The following is an 18895-nucleotide window of genomic DNA, read 5'->3' on the forward strand; positions in this document are numbered from 1 at the left end:
CAACTATCATTTCCCTTCAACCTGAAGAACGTGCTTTAACATTCTTATAGTGAAGTTCTCTAGTCTATATATTTTTTAATTTTTTTATTATGTTATGTTAATCACCATACATTACATCATTATTTAATAGCCACATCATGTCTTAGGACAATTACTTTTAATTTTGCTTCTCAAGGAAACAGAAGGTACTAGAAGAATATAATCCCCAGCTTTTCTTTGGAGCCTTGGAAGGTCATTAGAGCACTACCTCCTGATTATATAACTGTATCCATATCCGTTCAAGTAGGCTGCATAGATTATTGTCCAGCTAAATTTACTTAAATCAGCCTATGTAGTTTTGAGGAATGTTAGTAAAAGTACCTTTTTTTGAAGAAGATGTGACTCAGTTTACCTGAAGCCTGCAGTAGTGAGTGGAGTCCCATAAGAAAACTTGTATTCTCATGTGGCATTCTCCTGGTTAACCTCTTATGTGCCCATATCTTCCTGCTTCATGAAATAATAGCAGTATCTTTCATGTAGTATTTTTATGTCATAAGGCGTTATCACATGCACGTCTCATTAAGGCCAAAAAAAAAAAATCTGAGAGAAAGGTATTTTTATTTTCATTGTTTAGGTAATTAAACTGAAATGTAGGGAAGCTATTGGACTTGCATGAGGTAATGTGGGTGACTAGATGTCCTCATTGGATTTTCTATAGGACTGATGTGGCTATGGGAACATCCTTTTGAAGTATATACCTTCCTTTCTAAGTCCACATTTATTTGGCATTTTCATTTTTGCCAAGCCACCTGCATGAATACAAAAAAAGTCAGCAATCAAACCTATATTCAGATTATACTTGTAAATGTTCATCAGTTTAAGAAACTATGCAGCCAATTTGTAAATAAGAAGTATGAGAACTTTACAGAGAGCCATGATAGTAGACAGTATATAATTTGTATGAAATATTTGAAGATGGAAGAATACCTCTCATCACAAACTCATAGCTTACACCATGTCATTTATCTTATTTTCTTCATGTTAGTCTGTCATATTGTCAGAAACATATCAATGCCTTCAGCTTCAATGAGCATAAAATATTGTATAATAATTTGTCAGCAGGAGAAAGGAAACAGAACAAGTAAGCAAAATGGTAAGTAGAAATTGCCACTTTAATGTATGTGCCTAGTATTTATTATTTAATTTCAGTAGTATATTAAACCAAATGTTTGCTTATCACTGAAGTAGTTATATTCTAAAAATTCAATATGTGGGAATAAAATATTACTTAATATATAAATATTAAGATTATTTAATATCCTTAAGCAAGACTTTGAACTTGCCCATAGAGAAACTTTACATTATTTTGCCATGTGGTGCCAAGATTTCTTGAACCATTTGTATTGATTTCTGCTCTAAATCACCATCTATGCGCTTATTAAGGCACTCATCATAAAATCATGAAACATTCTTGAAAAAGCACAGCCCTAAAAACATAAATATCAAAGTAATTTTTCCACAAGAAAAAATAAAAAAAAAAGATAAGGTGAGGGTATTTTGGCCCCGTACAGAAATATTTATCTCCATCATGGTATCTTGTACCATATTGATACAATGAATGCTATGCCAGTTAGGGTGGTTGAAAGAAAAAGAGTGAAAGGCAGACTTGGGGAAGTTAAAAAGTGGACGGTACCATTGCCCTTACAAGTTGTTTAGGGTTGGCTGTCATGACTGGGTAGATCTTTAAGCAGCAAATCAATTATAAGAAGGTAAGATTAGAGTTAATATTATAATACAGATAAAAGTCCACACGGCATAAAGATGATGCTAGATATTAGAATGATGAGAGATAGTTGTGAGCTGTTATTCATTACTGGCTAATTTTGTCCATTGTCCTTTGGCAATGTCTATGTAATATGATGGCTGGGTAGATGCTGTTGGTGCCTGGCCCAGATCATCTTTTCCAGGCTGGTAATGCCTTTGATTCCCCTAATAGCTGTGAGCATTGTCTACTGTCTCATAACTTCCTCTTCTCCTGGTGAATTCCCTCAGCTTACTAAGAAATTTCTGTGGCATTATGTACATCCCCTGAGGGTAATCCACAGTCAACAGTGGACTTATTGGGGGGAAACAAACTTTTGGTGCATTTTTCCCTTCACGATTCCCTGTGGGATTCGGCTGAAATTAGACTTTGCTGATCTGCTTCTCCTACTCCATTCTGCTTTGCTTGTTTCCTTACAGGTTAATCCCAAGAGCACTTCCTCCATCAAAAATTCTTTGCACACAAATCCTTGTCTCAGGCTTTGTTTCCAGGGAACTTGTCTGAAGACACGGGCCTAGAGCGACATGTCTGACATGCTCTGGGACCAAACTTTTCTTCACAATGGCAGGCAGATATTAACTGAAAGTCTAAATAAGGAATTTACAAAATACCAAATGTGCTTAAGGCAAATGTCCCTAGAACAAAAAAATGCCTGTAATGTTTGGTGCTGAAAGTTTGCCTACCCGGCGTTCATATTGTCCTTTTCATTTCTAAGCTACAGCTTTCATTTCACTGGAGACTTGTCCACAAGTGTTGCATAAATGCATACTGCTCACTAGGGAAGAAAGTTTGCAAAATAGAACTGTTGTGTGTATAGTGCTAACAATTGTAGTCTTCTCCAGCCTGTCGCTTGAGCAGAACTTTTCAGAATAGCACGACTGTAATTAGTTTTTCATGAAATTCAGTTTTTAAATATTAGATTCTGGGGTAATGTTGAGAAGCATTGGTATTTAGAATATAGTATTTGAACTCTTTACCCTGTTGGTCCTAAAGCTTTCATTTTAGGAGGTAAAAATCTTGACAGTACCATTAGGCATAGTTATCAATGATGAAGTAGACTTACTCTCAAAAAAATACCCTAAATTAGCTAGTCTGCTCCTTTTCTGACAATGCTAGGAGATCCTTCAACTGCTAATGTTCATTATGTCTTAATAAAAGACCCAGGGCTGAATATTGGCTTGTTTTTTATTCCATCTCAATAATAATAGCAAATATTTCTACAGTACTTACTCTCTTCTAGGCATTGTTCTGGACTCTTTATAGGTGTTAATTTATTTAACACTCATGGCAACTATTTTTAGGTTAATAGAATTATTACCACAATTTTATAGGTTGGGGTAATAATACAAGTGAAATCCAAAGTATAAAAATATTAAGCAACTTGTTCAAAGTCACATAGCTTTTAAGTGTTGTGGCTTGAATCCAGTGCCTTTCATATTCCACAGAAGGTACGGATTACTCAAATGTTATATTATCTATGAAGATTCTTAGTTGGAGCCTTAGTCTAACAGTGATATGGTTATGGCATATCCTAGAACTGTGTTATTTGTTATGTGATCTACAATGGCTGTTGTTCCAGATACTCTTTGTTACCACTCAGAGACACAGTGCCTTAATCTGTAGGGTCTGCTGGCACAGAATACCATAGACTGGGTGGCTAAAACAACAAATACTTACTTCTCACAGTTCCAGAGGCTGGAAAGTAAGTCCAAGATGGAAACATTGGCAGATTCAGTGTCTGGTGAGAACCCTCTTCCTGGTTCATAGATAGCTGTATTCTGTCTGTCCTCGCGTGGTGGAACGGTTGGGGGAGCTCTGTGGGGTGTCTTTTCTTTTTTCTTTTTTTTTTTAAAAGATTTTTATTTATTTATTTGAGAGAGAGAGTGAGAGAGAGAAAGAGCACAAGACGGGGGAGCGGGAGAGGGAGAAGCAGACTCCCCGCTGAGCAGGGAGCCCGATGCGGGACTCGATCCGGGGACTCCAGGATCATGACCTGAGCCGAAGGCAGTCGCCCAACCAACTGAGCCACTCAGGTGCCCCGTGTGGGGTGTCTTTTCTATAAAAGCACTAATTCTTTCATGAGAACTCTACCCTCATGACCTAATCACTTCCCAAAAACTTCATCTGCAAAAACCATCACATTGGAGATTTGGTTCCAACACATGACTTTTGGAGGGGGACACAAATATTCAGTCTACAGCATATAGGAAGTGCAGACATTTCAGGTAAGCAGTGAGAAACATCTATAGCAATCTGATGTTGCCGTGGCCTTCCAGAACATGATCAGTGAACTCATCTCAGTGAACAGGGCATAGACCAGTCCGAGTGTTCACAAATTCGAGTAGTGGATCACGTATGTGGAAAGCTGCACATTATGTAGGTGTTTCGGGGCCACGTTAAAGGCTAGGGATAATAAAAAAAAAAACAAAACAACAAAACTAAGCAATAATAATAATTTTAAAAATCCCTTAAAGAAGATATTCTCTATGTACTTGCACTCATTCAAAGATTCTGGTCACGGTCCCCATCATACATCCCAAATTGAAGCTCAGTTAAAATCTCCTTAGCTCGTCATATGACTGAGTTACAATTGGAGCAGAAGTAGGAGAATGGGTATTAGTCCATTTCATGATGACAAGTTTAAGGAAAGCCAGATTGGATAACCTGGAACTCGGTTTTATGAGCCCGCAAATGCCTACATCTCGTAACATGCTGAGAGGGAATGAGGAACCAGGGTGACAGTGCCAAGTCCTCCACGTACTGGACCTCCCATACTTCCCTCAGGAAAGCCTGCTAACAAATTGAGGACATCTGTGTCACTGCATATGGCAAGTGGACATTAGGCTTAACCTTGTTCCTTTTTTTTCCCACATAAAATTATACAGAGAAGCTTGAGAGCACTGGTTTAGAGAATTGTTTGGGACTTTGTATTATGTTCTTATTGTCATCCTGAGATATTCCCTGCCCCCCTCCTTTAAGGTTTTTAATTATGTTATTACAGCAAAATATTTAGCATGGAATGGGAAAGGATGAGTGCAAGTCAAATCTGTTTCTATGGTATGAAGAATTTAATAAATAGTATTATAAATAGTATTTAATTTATTAATAAGTTTAACTTTTACAAATAATATTTAATATGTTAAATAATATTAAATTGCCAAAATTGAGATTTTTTTCCCTAGATTAAATTGCCACCTAATTCTAAATAACGATGACAACAACACACACGCATATACACACTCACAAACTGGTGAGAGAGGCTGGGAAAGAGGCAGAAAGTGTCCTGAGAAAATGTTCTACAATGTAACACAGGGAAATGAACACTTAGGAATTCAGGCTATTGATAAGTGGAGAAACTGTTCTCTATCAATGTCTGTGAAAACGAAAAGTAGTTGGATTTATTTAATCGGTACTTGAAAGCACATGTTCCAGTAGATGGATATAACTTTAAAAAATCTAAGTTCTCTGGAAGAATTCAGTACGTGGAACAAAAAAAGTAATGGAAAGCAAACTGGCAGCCTATGGTTGGGAGCTTTTCAAGGCTGAGTTTCTCCCCTTTCCTTTACCCAAGTTTGGGTGATATCTGCCTCGTTGTGTGTTTGTTGTTTTAAGAATTGAGGTTAAAAGTGTGTGGCTGGTGTGCAAGCTGTTTCCTTGGAAGGAAAGTCTTCACCCAAGTTGGGAGTGGGTCCATGCCCTTCAGCCTCTAGGGAGAAGACATGGTTACCCTCCCTGTTTCTATAACTCGGCTGCCTGACTTCTGGCAATGATCTGCTAGACTATCAATCTTTCCAGGCTATCCACTACACTGTGGCAGGAAGTGTAGGTAAAACATAAAAGGCCTTTTCCTTGAGTCTCCTCTTCCCATGAATTTTTAGCAGGACCAAAAGCCTGACTAGGATCCCTGTTCATGGTGCAGAGTCTCTTACTGAAATCATACTGCTGGCCGGCTTGCACTTCTCAGAATTCCTGCCCTGCACTTTCCCTCAGGCAAGACTCATCCTAAAACTGCAGTCACTGGAGGGAAGCTTCTTAAGGAGAGAATCCCGATGTAGATTTAATTATCCATGGAGATATTCTGGACCTTGAAGCATTTGGAAGGGCTGAGAAATGACAGACACTGAATTAGTTCCCTTAATTGTAAGGCCACACGGAAATAGCTCCAAGACAGGGAGAACTGAATACATTCCATCTTTCACAGATGAGGTTCAGAGAAATGAAAAGGTAACTCTGGATACTGGAGCCCATGAATGGCAGGGTAGCTTCTCTTCGGAATCCTAATCATGTCTACCTTGCATCAGTTGTTTCATTGCAAAAAGGTAGTAAATTACCGAGAGGATGCTCGGCCCCCCTTTCTTTGGTGTAATGACATAGAGCCAGGGGAGAAGGGGTTATAAATTCTCTGGCTTTTACAAGGTAAGATTTTGAGATACTTGAGAGTAGCCCATAACTGAATGACAATTGCTGCGTGCCCCTACCTTATCCTTCAGGGAATGACCAGCACAGAGCTGGTATGAGCTCCTTCTCAGTCAGTTCCCCTCACCAATTCATTTCCCCTTCCATAGATTGGCTGTAGAGCAGCTCCCACAGTTTTTAAAAGGTAAAGATTCCTTTGACAATGTACATGTTCCTACTAATGAGGATTCCCGGACATCTACTCTGTGAGTAGCTGCAAAAGAGCAGTGCTATTGAGAAAAATAGAAGATTTTTGTTTTATTTATTTATTTATTCAGTCAGTTACTGCTGGCTTCTAGTAACAGGTGCACCAAGAGTTCAACCAAGCAAGCCGCCGGAGGCACGGGTCCTGTGGAACTATACTGGCACCTGGTGGAAGAATGAAAACACAAACAAAATGGTTTTTAAGGAAGCATGCCTACTAAAATTTAGTTTATTGGGTGTACTTTATGTTTGAAACAAAGCACAGTTTCGTCTTCATAAAAAGTAGACCAGACACTTCTCCAAAGAAGACATACAAATGACTAACAGACACATGAAAAAATGTTCAACACCATTAGCCATCAGGGAAATTCAAATCAAAACCACATTGAGATACCACCTTACACCAGTCAGAATGGCAAAAATTAACAAGGCAGGAAATAACAAATCTTGGAGAGGATGTGGAGAAAGGGGAACCCTCTTACACTGTTGGTGGGAATGCAAGTTGGTACAGCCACTCATATGTGGAACATAAAGAATAGCATGGAGGACTTTAGGAGAAGGAAGGAAAAACTGAAGGGGGTGGGGAATAAGAGGGGGGACGAACCATGAGAGACTATGGACTCCAGGAAACAAACCGAGGGTTCTAGAGGGGAGGGGGGTGGGGGGATGGGTTAGCCTGGTGATGGGTATTAAAGAGGGCACGTACTGAATGGAGCACTGGGTGTTATATGCAAACAATAAATCATGGAACACTACATCAAAAACTAATGAAGTACTACATGGTGACTAATATAACATAAAAAAAAAGTAGACCAGATAAACACAAACCTGCAGGTACACAGTAAACTCACTTCCTTACAATTATTTTCTGTCTCTACCTTACAGTTTTCAATCGCAGCCTAAATCTTTGCTGATCGTAAAAGGAATGGGTCTCAAACTAGATATGGTACTGTGAATACGGGTGGCTGTATATGCCAAATGTAAGGTTTCAGCCAAAAAACTACCTCCACCGTCTGTCTACCAACTTTAAACATCCTTGATTCTTTGTCCTTTCCTGTCAGTCATACTGGAGACCCCATCGGAGTGTACTTGCTGCTCTTGGCCTTGTTCTTGGTCTAATTCTTCTCCTCTCCATCATGAATCATGTCCTTCTTCTGCTCCCTGGCTTCTCCCTATCAGGATTTAAACATACCCAACTCTGCTGCTCTGAAAACATTAAAAAAAAAAAAATACCTGTAGAGAAACAGAAGCAGCCAAGAAACCGTCATCGGACCACCATCTTTAACTGTTGGTTCAGACTGCTTCACTTCTCCTTTCCTGTTACTGTTTCTTGTATAACTAAGCTTCTTAAAAGGAAGACCTACATGGGGCACCTGTGTAGATCATTTAAGTGCCCCACTCTTGATTTAGGCTCGGGTCATGATCTTAGGGTTGTGGGATCCTTGTGGGGCTCCTTGTGGGGCTCCTTTTGGGGCTCCACATGGGGCTCCAGACAGGGCTCCGTGCTGGGCGTGGCACCTGTTTAAGATTCTCCCTCTGCCCCTCACTCTCCCTTTCTAAAAAAAAAGGAAAAAAAAAAAAAGGAGAATCTACACTTACCTTCTCCATTTTCTCTATCACATGGGCTTACTAACCCACTTCAATCTAGATTTCTACATAGCCTGCACAGAAACTTCTTTTTACCCCCAAAGGTCACCACTGGCTTCCTCATCAGATGATGACCGGACATATTTTAATACCGATCTTGCTTAATCACTGGGTATTATTTGAAATTCTTTGTCATTCCCTAATTCTCCAGAAACACTTTCTTAAGATACCTAGAAGACATAGTTTTCCATTTTTACTCCTGCTTACCTTCATACTCTGTCTTCCTCTCTTGTATTGCTCAGCCCAACTCTTAAGTGTGTGTGTGTTCGTTCCTCGGTGTTCTCATTCTGTTTACTTTCCCTTGTTGAGTTCATCACATCTGATGACTCCAGTTAGTGTCAATATATGATCATGACATCAAATTTCCATTTTCTGTCTAGGTTTCTATTTTTATACCCTCATTTTCATTCTTTCATTCATTCAGTTATTCAGTGACGATATCTTTTTTTTTTTTTATAAATTGCATTTCTCTGGATTTTAGTCTTTCTCTTTTTAATCTCTAAAAACTAGATTAAGCTGTCTTTTGTTTGGCACCATTTTAAATCCATTATCATAGTGACATCTGAAACCATCTTTTTCTCTTTTTGATATATTTTTTTCCTTTTAAAAATTATCTATTGAACACTATTACAATATCTTGTATATGATTCAAATATTGCAGAGACATACAGAGTAGAATGTAAAATTCCTTTCTCTGTCTCTTAATTACACACACACACACACACACACACACAGGCCCTCTCCTTCTCAGACATAGAGTTTGCAGTACACTTTGTTTTCTTTATGTTCACTTTCTATGCATTTCCATAATACCTATTATTATATTTAAACATAATTTGTTTCAACTATGGGCATTTGTGACTTTCTATGATAAATTTTTAAAAAATGATAGATAACTTTCCAAACAGAGAAAGAGAGTGGGCTGTGGGGAAGAGAGCACTACCTAATTCTATTGATGCACGTTTAGATCTCATCCTTATTTTTCTCTGCAACTAGTGTCCTTATACAAAATTTTCTGTGCATATGTTGGAATCCTCATGAGTACTTTCCTAGAAGTTGCACCAAGAGTACATGATTTTTTTAAAAGTAAGCTCTAGGCCATGTGGGATTGAACTCACAACCCCAAGATGAAGAGTTGCATGCTCTATGGATTGAGCCAGCCAGGTGCCCTAAGAGTACATGAATTTTGAGCATGGATTGATACTGCCAAAATACCTTTACTCAAAGCCTGTATTAGTTAATGTTATTGCCAATATTATTAATATTTTATAATATCCTAAGTAATAAATAAAATGTAAACTTAGTTCGTATTTTCTAAATACTTATGAGGCTGAGAATATTTTTATATGTTTAAACATTATTTATATTTTAAAATGTGCTTGCTTTCCATTTTCCTACTGAACTGTTTCTCCTTTCTCTTTTTAAAATTACAGGTGATCTTTATGTATTATTGATTATCATTGGATTTGGCCATTCATTCCCTAGCTGTAAACTTACTATTGACCAGACACCCTGTAGGTACTTGAGATTTGGTAGTGAATGATACAAATGAGCCCTTTCTTTCATTCATAGTTACAAAGATTACATTCTAGAGAGAAGAGAAAGAATAATTTGAGAACAGCTCAATAGTGATCTGCTATGAGAAAATCAAAACTGTACAGTCTGAGAGAGATTGAGTGGTTAGGGAAGGCGTTTTTGAAGAAGAGACATTTTAGTTGGGGATTAAATTATAAGAAGTCACCAGCCAGGTAAAATCTGAGAGAAAAGCTTTCTAGGAGAAGGAACAGTACATAGAGGAAAAAGGGGTTAAAACTAAGCTCTGGATATTCAAACATTTAGAGGTGGAGCACAAGAGGAAACTCAGAAAAGAGGCAAGGAATAGTCAGGAGTACTTGAGAAACCAGTGAGGTGTCACAGAAGTCACAGTGAAGAGAAAAGAAACCTTAATTCTGAGAACTGAAGAAAGGCCATTTCTGTAGGTGAGCTTGGAAGAGAGGCTTCATTGCAGTGGGAAGCAGAGAGAATGGGAGGGGAGAAAAGGACTCAGTGACCACAGACAACAGATACCATAGACGAAAACAAGAGCAAAGGTACTAGCAATGGGGCATTGGGAGACATTAGAACACGGTCAAGTGGAACGATCCAGAAGGAAGTAAAAAATTAACATTGCAGAAGAGATAAGGAATAATAGCAGAATTAATTCTTGGGATGACAAGAGAAAGAGGGATGTAAGGCATATGGAAAATGCATCCTTTGAAAGAATGGGAATGTTGTATTTATTTTAAGAGGAGGATTATACATTTAGGAAACATGGTAGATTAAGGATAGGAGAATAAGAATATTCATTTGACTGCTTCCATTTTCCTAAATCTAGGAAACAAGACATCAGCATAGATGGTGAGAAGGTGGGGTGAGTAGGGGGATGGGTACAAAGTTTGAGATGAAAAGATGTGTGAAGCTGTCATTTTGTGAGGAGGGAAATAAAAAACACCAGGAAAATGCTCCTTGCAGTGTGTGAGGACTGCATTTAAGAGTTAACATTATCAGATGCTGTTTTCCACCCTACAGTTAAATTTCAGTTTGATTGAGTATAGAATTAAGTCAAAATTATTTTCTCATCCATCTTTAAATACAATTGCTCCTTTTTCTAGCTTTCTGAAAGTGAGAAATTTTGTGTAAATCTGATTTTCATTCTTTTGTAAGTAATTTTCCATCACCACTTCACTCCTCTGAAGCTTTTAACATTTCTCAATGCTTTCACAATGAAGTCTAGTTATAGATGTATTGCTAAAATTAATCTTATTAGGCATTCAGTTTGATTGAAGACATATATCTGTCTTCATTTTAGGGATTTGTTTTTTTTATATTTCTAACTTTCTCCTTTCTTTCTTTGCTCCTTCATGGCCCTTGACTAGATGGGTATTAGAAACTGAATCTATCCTCCAAATTCTCTGATGGATTTCTGTTATTTTCCCCTTTTGCCTAGTATTTTGGAGAGAATTCCTTGACTCAGCCCACTACTTAATTTAGCCTAATATTTTTTAAAAAATATATTTATTTGTTTTGGTGGGGGGAAGGGCAGAGGGGGAGAGAGAGAGAATCTCAAGCTGTCTCTCCACTGAGAGTGGAGCCTGACCTGGGGCTTGATCTCACAACCCTGAGATCATGACCCTGAGATCATGATCTGAGCCAAAAATAAGAGTCTGACCCTTAACTGACTGGGCCACCCAGGACCCCGCCTAATTATTATTTTTTTAACCACTGTAAGTATAGTCACCATCTGTCACCATATGATGTTATTACGATATTAGTGACTTTATTACCCATGCTTATTTATGGTTTTATATTACCATGGCTTATTTATTTTATAACTGGAAGTTTGTACTTCTTAATCCCCTTCACCTATTTTGCCCATCTCCCTACGTTTCCCCCTCTGCCAACCACCAGTTTGTTCTCTGTGTTTAAGAGACTGGCTTTTGTTTGTTGGTTGATTGATTGGTTGGTTTTGTTTTTTAGATTATGCATGTAAGTGGAATTATATGACATTTGTCCTTCTCAGTCTGACTTATTTCACTTAGCATAATACCCTTTAGGTCTATCCATGTTGTCACAAATGGCAAGATATCTTTCTTTTTTATGGCTGAGTAAAATTCCACACACACACACACACACATATGTGCAAATATATACATATATACATTCCATATATACATATACATATATGGAAGTTTTACAGGACCATATTCACCTTTGTAGCTGTCTTCCTCTAGGCATTTTGAACTGTGGTTTTTCTGTTATTCTTTTTCATTTGCTTCCGGTTTTAGAAACCCTTCAAAATTTTTGGTTTGCTGATGGCACTTTTTCTGCTCTTCCATAATGTTACCTATTTGTGATTTCATGGATTTGCGGAGAATGGAAAGTACCACCTGGTAAATGAAAAAGATACCTTGAGTGTGCTCTTGATCCTGTCTTTCTGCATCATAACTACTCACTGTCTGTCTTCCTAAACAATAAAACCTCCATAATAACACTGAATATATACAGTTCATTATTGTAAAGACTATGAACCTTTTTCTAATATAGTGCCTGAGTTGGAAATAGCAATACTATAATAATGTATTAGCTGTTGTCAATAATATAAATGTATTAATATATATAAAGCATCAAAATGTTATCACTATTAATAATATAATCTTAAGTTTTAAAAGTGTTTATAGACTGTAATTGCATTCAGATATCCTAATAAGTTTAACAGCTGTAGTCACTTTGTCTACTTATGTTGTATGGTAATTATAATAATTATAATAAATCATACTATGTATAATTAATAACATATATTACTCTTATCAATGTAAGAGTATACTTGGCACAGCCTTTCAGATTTTGTTTTTCATCTCTTGATTACTTGAGATATGGAATTATATATTCTTTGGGAAGGATCTGTACCAGATAAATCTAGCAATTTGAGGGGTCTGTCTTTGAACAGTGCAGCATGTGACTATCTGATCTGCCTCCATTATAGCAGTGCCCAAAATAGATTTCAGTTAACTAAGATTGTCACCAAATTTTGCCCTATCAGGGTATTTTTTTGGGGGGGGAAACCCTTTTATCTAGTAAGTGAGGCTTGGCCATATATAGGCACTACATTGGCTATCCAGGGCATTGAATTCCCCCAAAAGTGTGCATATTGGTGGAAATTATATCACCCTTTGTTTAAGATGAATTTAAGATGGCTTATAATATATAAATGTATAAGGAGAACATAAGTTATAAACAGTTGAAGAAAGAACAAAAACAAGAACTATAAATGCTGGAGCATGAAACAGAACCAGGAATTAGGCTAATACAAAAAGTGGTCCTTTAGTGCCATACTAAATAGAAGTGGGCCACAGATGTGGCTTTAAGCAAAATAGCCAAGATTTCAAATAGTAAAGATATCCCATTCCATCATGCAATTTAAAGTATCCATAAATTTATAACCAACCAAAATTATTCACAACAATCACAGACAGACTCCAAATACCAAAATATAACTTGTCTCAGAAGAGTCAGAGGTTAGAAGCAAATTTATTTTCCCTCTTTTCTTGGTGTTGGTGTGTCATTCATGGCCTATAGGTTTGATAGCCTCATCTAAAATCTCTTCAAAATGCTCCCTGGTGATGTCTGGGGATTCTCAAGGTGTGCTTGAGTATTTCCATAATTTTTCTGATTGTTGGCTCGTTGTCTTTGAAAGTTGCCTCTCTCTAAACTGTTATTGCTACTGAGCTCCCAGTTAACTTCCCGCTGATTCCTCCCCTTGGTGGTTCTGTCCTGGAGCCCTAATTTACTAGAGAGTGGGGACAGTTCCCAGAGTCCCTAGATCTCATCTCATTGAGTTTTCGCAACTCATTCCAATGGCTTCTCTAAATGAGTAAATAGCCTGAGCATCCCGTTACAAGGAGACCTGAGCCATCTGCCACTCTTCAGAAGACTCCCCCTTTAAATGGAAAGATCTTAATGTTTTCATTAGTAATCAACGTGCTAATATGTAAATATCTTTTTACTATCCCAGTAGTTTATAATAGTTTAGCTATTAACATCCCAAACAAAGATGGCTTGTTCTAATTAAAATGTGCTTCTAAGGAATCTTTGGATGAAACTTGAAAATACTTAATTATCCAAGCCTAAGTTTCTTCTCATTCTCTTGAAAATACATCTATGTTCATCAGGAACAAAGAAACACCAGTAACACCAAACACCTTCACTCAAACATTCAAAACATAAAGCTTTCCAAGTTGGGTATTTCCTGGCTTGGTTTCATGTAATAGTCAAACTGGAAAGTGCATTAGGAAATACATAGTCCTTTCTGTCCTTGAACAGATGTGAAAAGTGAGACCCAGAGTGGTTGCGTGACTTGTCCAGTGTCTTAACTTTCAATCAAGTGTTCTGCACATATTTATCTCTACTTCTTTTATCCATAAATAAATGAAGAAGCCATACTATGTACTGCTAAAATCTCATCATCCTCTAAAAAAGTTAATTATTCAATGAAAATATTTATTATATATAATTATATTTAAAATATATTATTATTTATTGACATTCATTCTTCTTCCTTCTGCAGTGCTTCCAGTGTAATCTCATTATAATAATCTATCACTTGAGTAAGAAAACATGAGTACAGGGGCACCTGGGAGGCTCAGTTGGTTAAGCACCTGCCTTTGGCTCAGTTCATGATCCCAGTGTCCTGGGATTGAGTCCTGCATTGGGATCCTTGCTCAGCAGGGAGCCTGCTTCTCCTCCCTCTGCCTGGAGCTCCCCCTGCTTGTGCTCTCTCTCTCTGACAAATAAATAAATAAAATCTTTAAAAAGAAAACATGAGTACAATATTTCTATTGTGGGAAGAAAAATAATTCAAAGTAAATAAAAATCCGTTGTATTTCTCATATAAGGAAGAATAGTTGTCATTTTGACTTTTAAAAAAGGTAATATCCAGCCAATTTCTATATTTGCTAACTATTAATCACATATGAAAGGAAGAATAATTTTATGCCAGTGAAATTCTGTAACTGCGATTTATTTGAGAAATGATTTACATAAACATTCTAGAAAACGTCTTCAAGGCTCTTTTTGCAGCTGACAGTTCTTTACATGCTTCCTAATTTATCAAATACACTTTCCTTCTCTGTTTCAACTCAGTTTTCACATGTGCAAAGGAACAAAAAACAGGACATGAGGAGAACACATTCAATCTCTTACTCATTACTAACATTTATTCATAAAGAACATCTTCAACTTTGAAGTTGAAGCAATTAAAATTAATAAGTGCATGTACAAGTAAGTATGTTTAGATTATTTGAATTGTTCTAAAATATCTATGCTGTTTAGGTTTATAGGAAATTGCCATAATGGCTCCATCATTTTGCATCTCAACTAGCAAAACATGATTAATCCAGTCTTTCCACATTCTCTCCAATATTTGTGTTGTCACTACTTTTTTTTTATTTTAACCATTCTGATAAATGGATATGATATCTCATTGTGATTTTAATTTGCATTTCCCTAAGGTCTAATGTGTTGTACATCTTTCCATGTGCTTTTTTGTCATCTTTGTAACTCATCAATAAAATGTTTGTTCATTTCTTTTGCTCATTTTCTATTGTTTGCTTTTTACTGTTGGGTTTTTAAGAAATTTTGTATATTCTAAATGATAGTCATTTCTCAGATATGTGGTTTGAAACTATTTTCTTTCAGTCAGTGAGCTTTTCTTTTCATCCTCTTAACAAGATAAAATACCCTCTTTCACAAAGCAAAGGTTTTTAATTATGATGAGATCTGGTTTTTCAGTTTTTCCTTTATAGATTGTGCTTTTGGAATCAAGTCTAAGAACTCTTTACCAAGCTGTAAAACCTAAATATTATCCCTTATGGTTTTTTCTAAAAGTTTTATATTTTATGTTTAACATTTAAGTCTGTGATCTTTTTTGAGGTTTTTTGATTTTTTTTTTTTTTTTTTTAAGTAAGACATGAGGTTTAGGTCAATGTTCATTTTTTTCTTGCCTCTGGATGTGCAGTTGCCCAATCCCATTTCTTAATAAGATTATCTTTCCTTCACTGAATTGTTTTTGCAACTTCCTTAAAAATCTGCACAATCAAATATGTTTAGATTATTTGAATTGTCTTAAAAGAAGAGCTGTGCTTTTAATCTTATAAATATATTTCTCATCTGTAACCACTAGATGGCAATATTGGCCTTTATAAACATGTTAGCAACAGGTCCCTGAAATTGTTGATCTGTTTATTGAAATTTATTTTATGCTCACAGCCTCTAATTTATTATAATTATATATATTTTTAAAACTTACAAAAAACTTACAAAAAGAACTCTAAATATTTATCTAGGGAGAAACACAATATCAGTGTATTTTGGAATGTTAGAAATCCCATCCAGTTTTAGTGGTGAACTTAGAAAATGAGATCAAACTGACACAAAAGTTAAACATTAAGGTAGGGTACAAGAGACTTCTGATAAGTCAATTTCCAAGAACTGCATTCTTTTAAATTCACTGGGGAAAAAAAAAAGGAATAACTTCATGGGCCTTTTTCCAGAATAAACTGTAAAGTATTTCTTACAATTACATATTCACATTTACATATTGTACCCTTGATTTCCAGAGAATATCCCTTTCAATTAGAGAAGGGATTATTGTCTTTGAATACAAAGAAATGAATGACAGCATTTTCTTGAGTAAATACAGTGCAAAGAAATCTATCAAGGAACATTTGCATTTTGAAATAGTTATATGTCTACAACTTTTTAATAAAATATTTTATTTACTACTGTCAAATATTGTTAGCTATAATCATTCCAGTGTAGTGAAGATATATATTAGAAGATATTCTTCCAGTTGTCATTCTCCAAAAAGAATTGTAAGACTGGTAATTACCTGACTTTAGATACCATATAGAGAAAAATCTACTTCACTTAATGACAAAAAATATGTAAGTTTTTTTAATAGCTCATTGTGCTGTTCTATACATTTGCTAATTAACTACTATTTTTACTTTTTCTCATAAAGAAACTGTTTATTTAACATGGGTGCTTTTTTAGAGTGATATTAAGAAAGAGGAATGGTCTTGACACATTTTCACATACTCCAGAGAAATGTGAGATACACGACATAAATACATATATATGTAATTGGTGTCATAGTTTGGTTTTTTTTTAGAGAGAGTGCACAAGTGCAAGTGTGCATGAGCAGGGTGGGGGAAGGAGCAGAGGGAGAGGGAGAGAGAGAATCCCAAGCAGACTCCACGCTGAGCACGAGCCTGATTCTCAATTCCATGTCCCTGAAATCACGACCTGAGCCAAAATCAAGAGTTGGCCATGCTTAACCAACTAAGCCACTCAGGCGCCCCAGTTTTATAGGTTTACATGTAACAATCCTGGTTTTCAAAATTGAAATATAATTGACATTACACTTTTTTTAAATTTAGATTTTAGCCCAATGGGTGAAGAATAAATAGTTACTAAAGCTTTAATGTTTTTTCTCATTGTTTAACTTCTGGAGACATCAAGTTATTAAGTCAGCAATTGCTATATGCCCTTTCTTTGCTCAGCTTTATGATTCTACTATTTTATCATGAAGTCTTTAGAAGATCAAAATTATAGTCATGTGGTACAATGGAAAATCTGGGTTGCAGACTTAGGTTTAAGACCTGGGTCTTTCCTTTTAACTTACTATGTCATGGACCAATTGGTTTGTTTGTTTTGGCATTTTTGTATGTCTCAGGCACTTTATATGCGTATCTTGTCTCATCTTCATCGTAAGTATACTCTATGATAATATTACTCAGATTTTGTAGAACAGGAAATTACAGCTCAGTAGATTTAAGCCACCTGCCTGGGATAACAAAGGTTGTAAGTAGCGGAAGAGAGTATTTGAATCTAATTGTCATTCTGAAGCCTATTTTTCCTCAAATCTATTCTTTAACTGCTTTGAGCTCGCTCCATATTTCTCTCCAGTTAAATGGGCAGATTCAAGAATATGACTATAATTTGAAGAATAACTACAAGAAGGGAAATTAGCAGATTACAAGTGTATGAGCATGGGACAAAGAGATCTTTGAGGACTACTAGTTTGTTAATTAACATCTTCTATTTGTAATAGGGAAACCTGTATTCAATATATAAGCAGCTTCAAATTGACTTTACCAATCTTAAAATTTGACCACAGGGTCTTATCTTTGCAGATCTGATATAAAACCCAGAACTTGGACTGCATGGTTCAAATTATTTATGCCTAACATTGAGGTGTGTGCCTTAAATATGCTTCCACAGTAGAGTTTGAATAACTATTGTCTCATCCATTTGTGATTGAAAGCTGCCTTTCTATTTACTTTGAGTCTTGTACATATAAATTCTTTTTTACAAACTGTGAAATAAAACATTTTAAAACTGAAAGAAAAGGAAAGAATATGAATTCTAACATTCCTCCAGTTCTAAAACTTCCCCTACTGGTGTTGACGAGGGGAGATTTTTGGCTCTTGCAGGGTTTGCTTCGGTTCACAGAGGCATTCATACTTTACCAAAGCAACTTGCCAGATGAGCAAAGAAAACCTTTCAGAAATTTCCAGATAAAAATAATAGGCATTCATATTTGTGTGAAAATAGCCACACTCTCTTACGATCTGTGGTAGTGTTTAATATGCCTATGGATAAAGGTACAGTTTTTCTAAAAAAAGTTCTTTGGGGATGAGAACTACTTTAAGAATGTGTCAATGGGTGGAAACAGAGCTAAACTTATAGAATGAAAGGAAAAGGAGCATTTTATTGGTAATCATTCAGAGAAAAGAAAAATGAGGTGCTCTTGGTCATAATGTAGATCCAGGTAGAAAGTGTCATACCCAGTAATTAGATAAAAAATTGAACAGAACCATAGCCAAGAACCTAGATTCCAAGAGATATCTATTACCATTCAGGAGAAAAATCCTGCTACCCTATCCAGTTTCACAATAAAAAGAAATATTTACTAACAGTTAGATATTACCTTTATGTGGTATGCTGCTTTATACTCTGCAGAAACCCCTTTATATACAATATTCTCATTCATTCTTATTTTACCAAGCAATTAAAAATAGCTTCTCTTATTGACAAGTTGAGGGTCCCAACTTTAGATACAATTAATAGGACAGAAACTTGGTCCCCTCCACCAAAATAGTGTAGAAGTTAGTGAAAAAGCCACAAACACATGACTGTTATAACACACACACACACACACACACACACACACACACACACACACACACA

Source organism: Neomonachus schauinslandi, chromosome 12 (assembly GCF_002201575.2).
Source record: "Neomonachus schauinslandi chromosome 12, ASM220157v2, whole genome shotgun sequence".
Classification (NCBI taxonomy): Eukaryota; Metazoa; Chordata; class Mammalia; order Carnivora; family Phocidae; genus Neomonachus; species Neomonachus schauinslandi.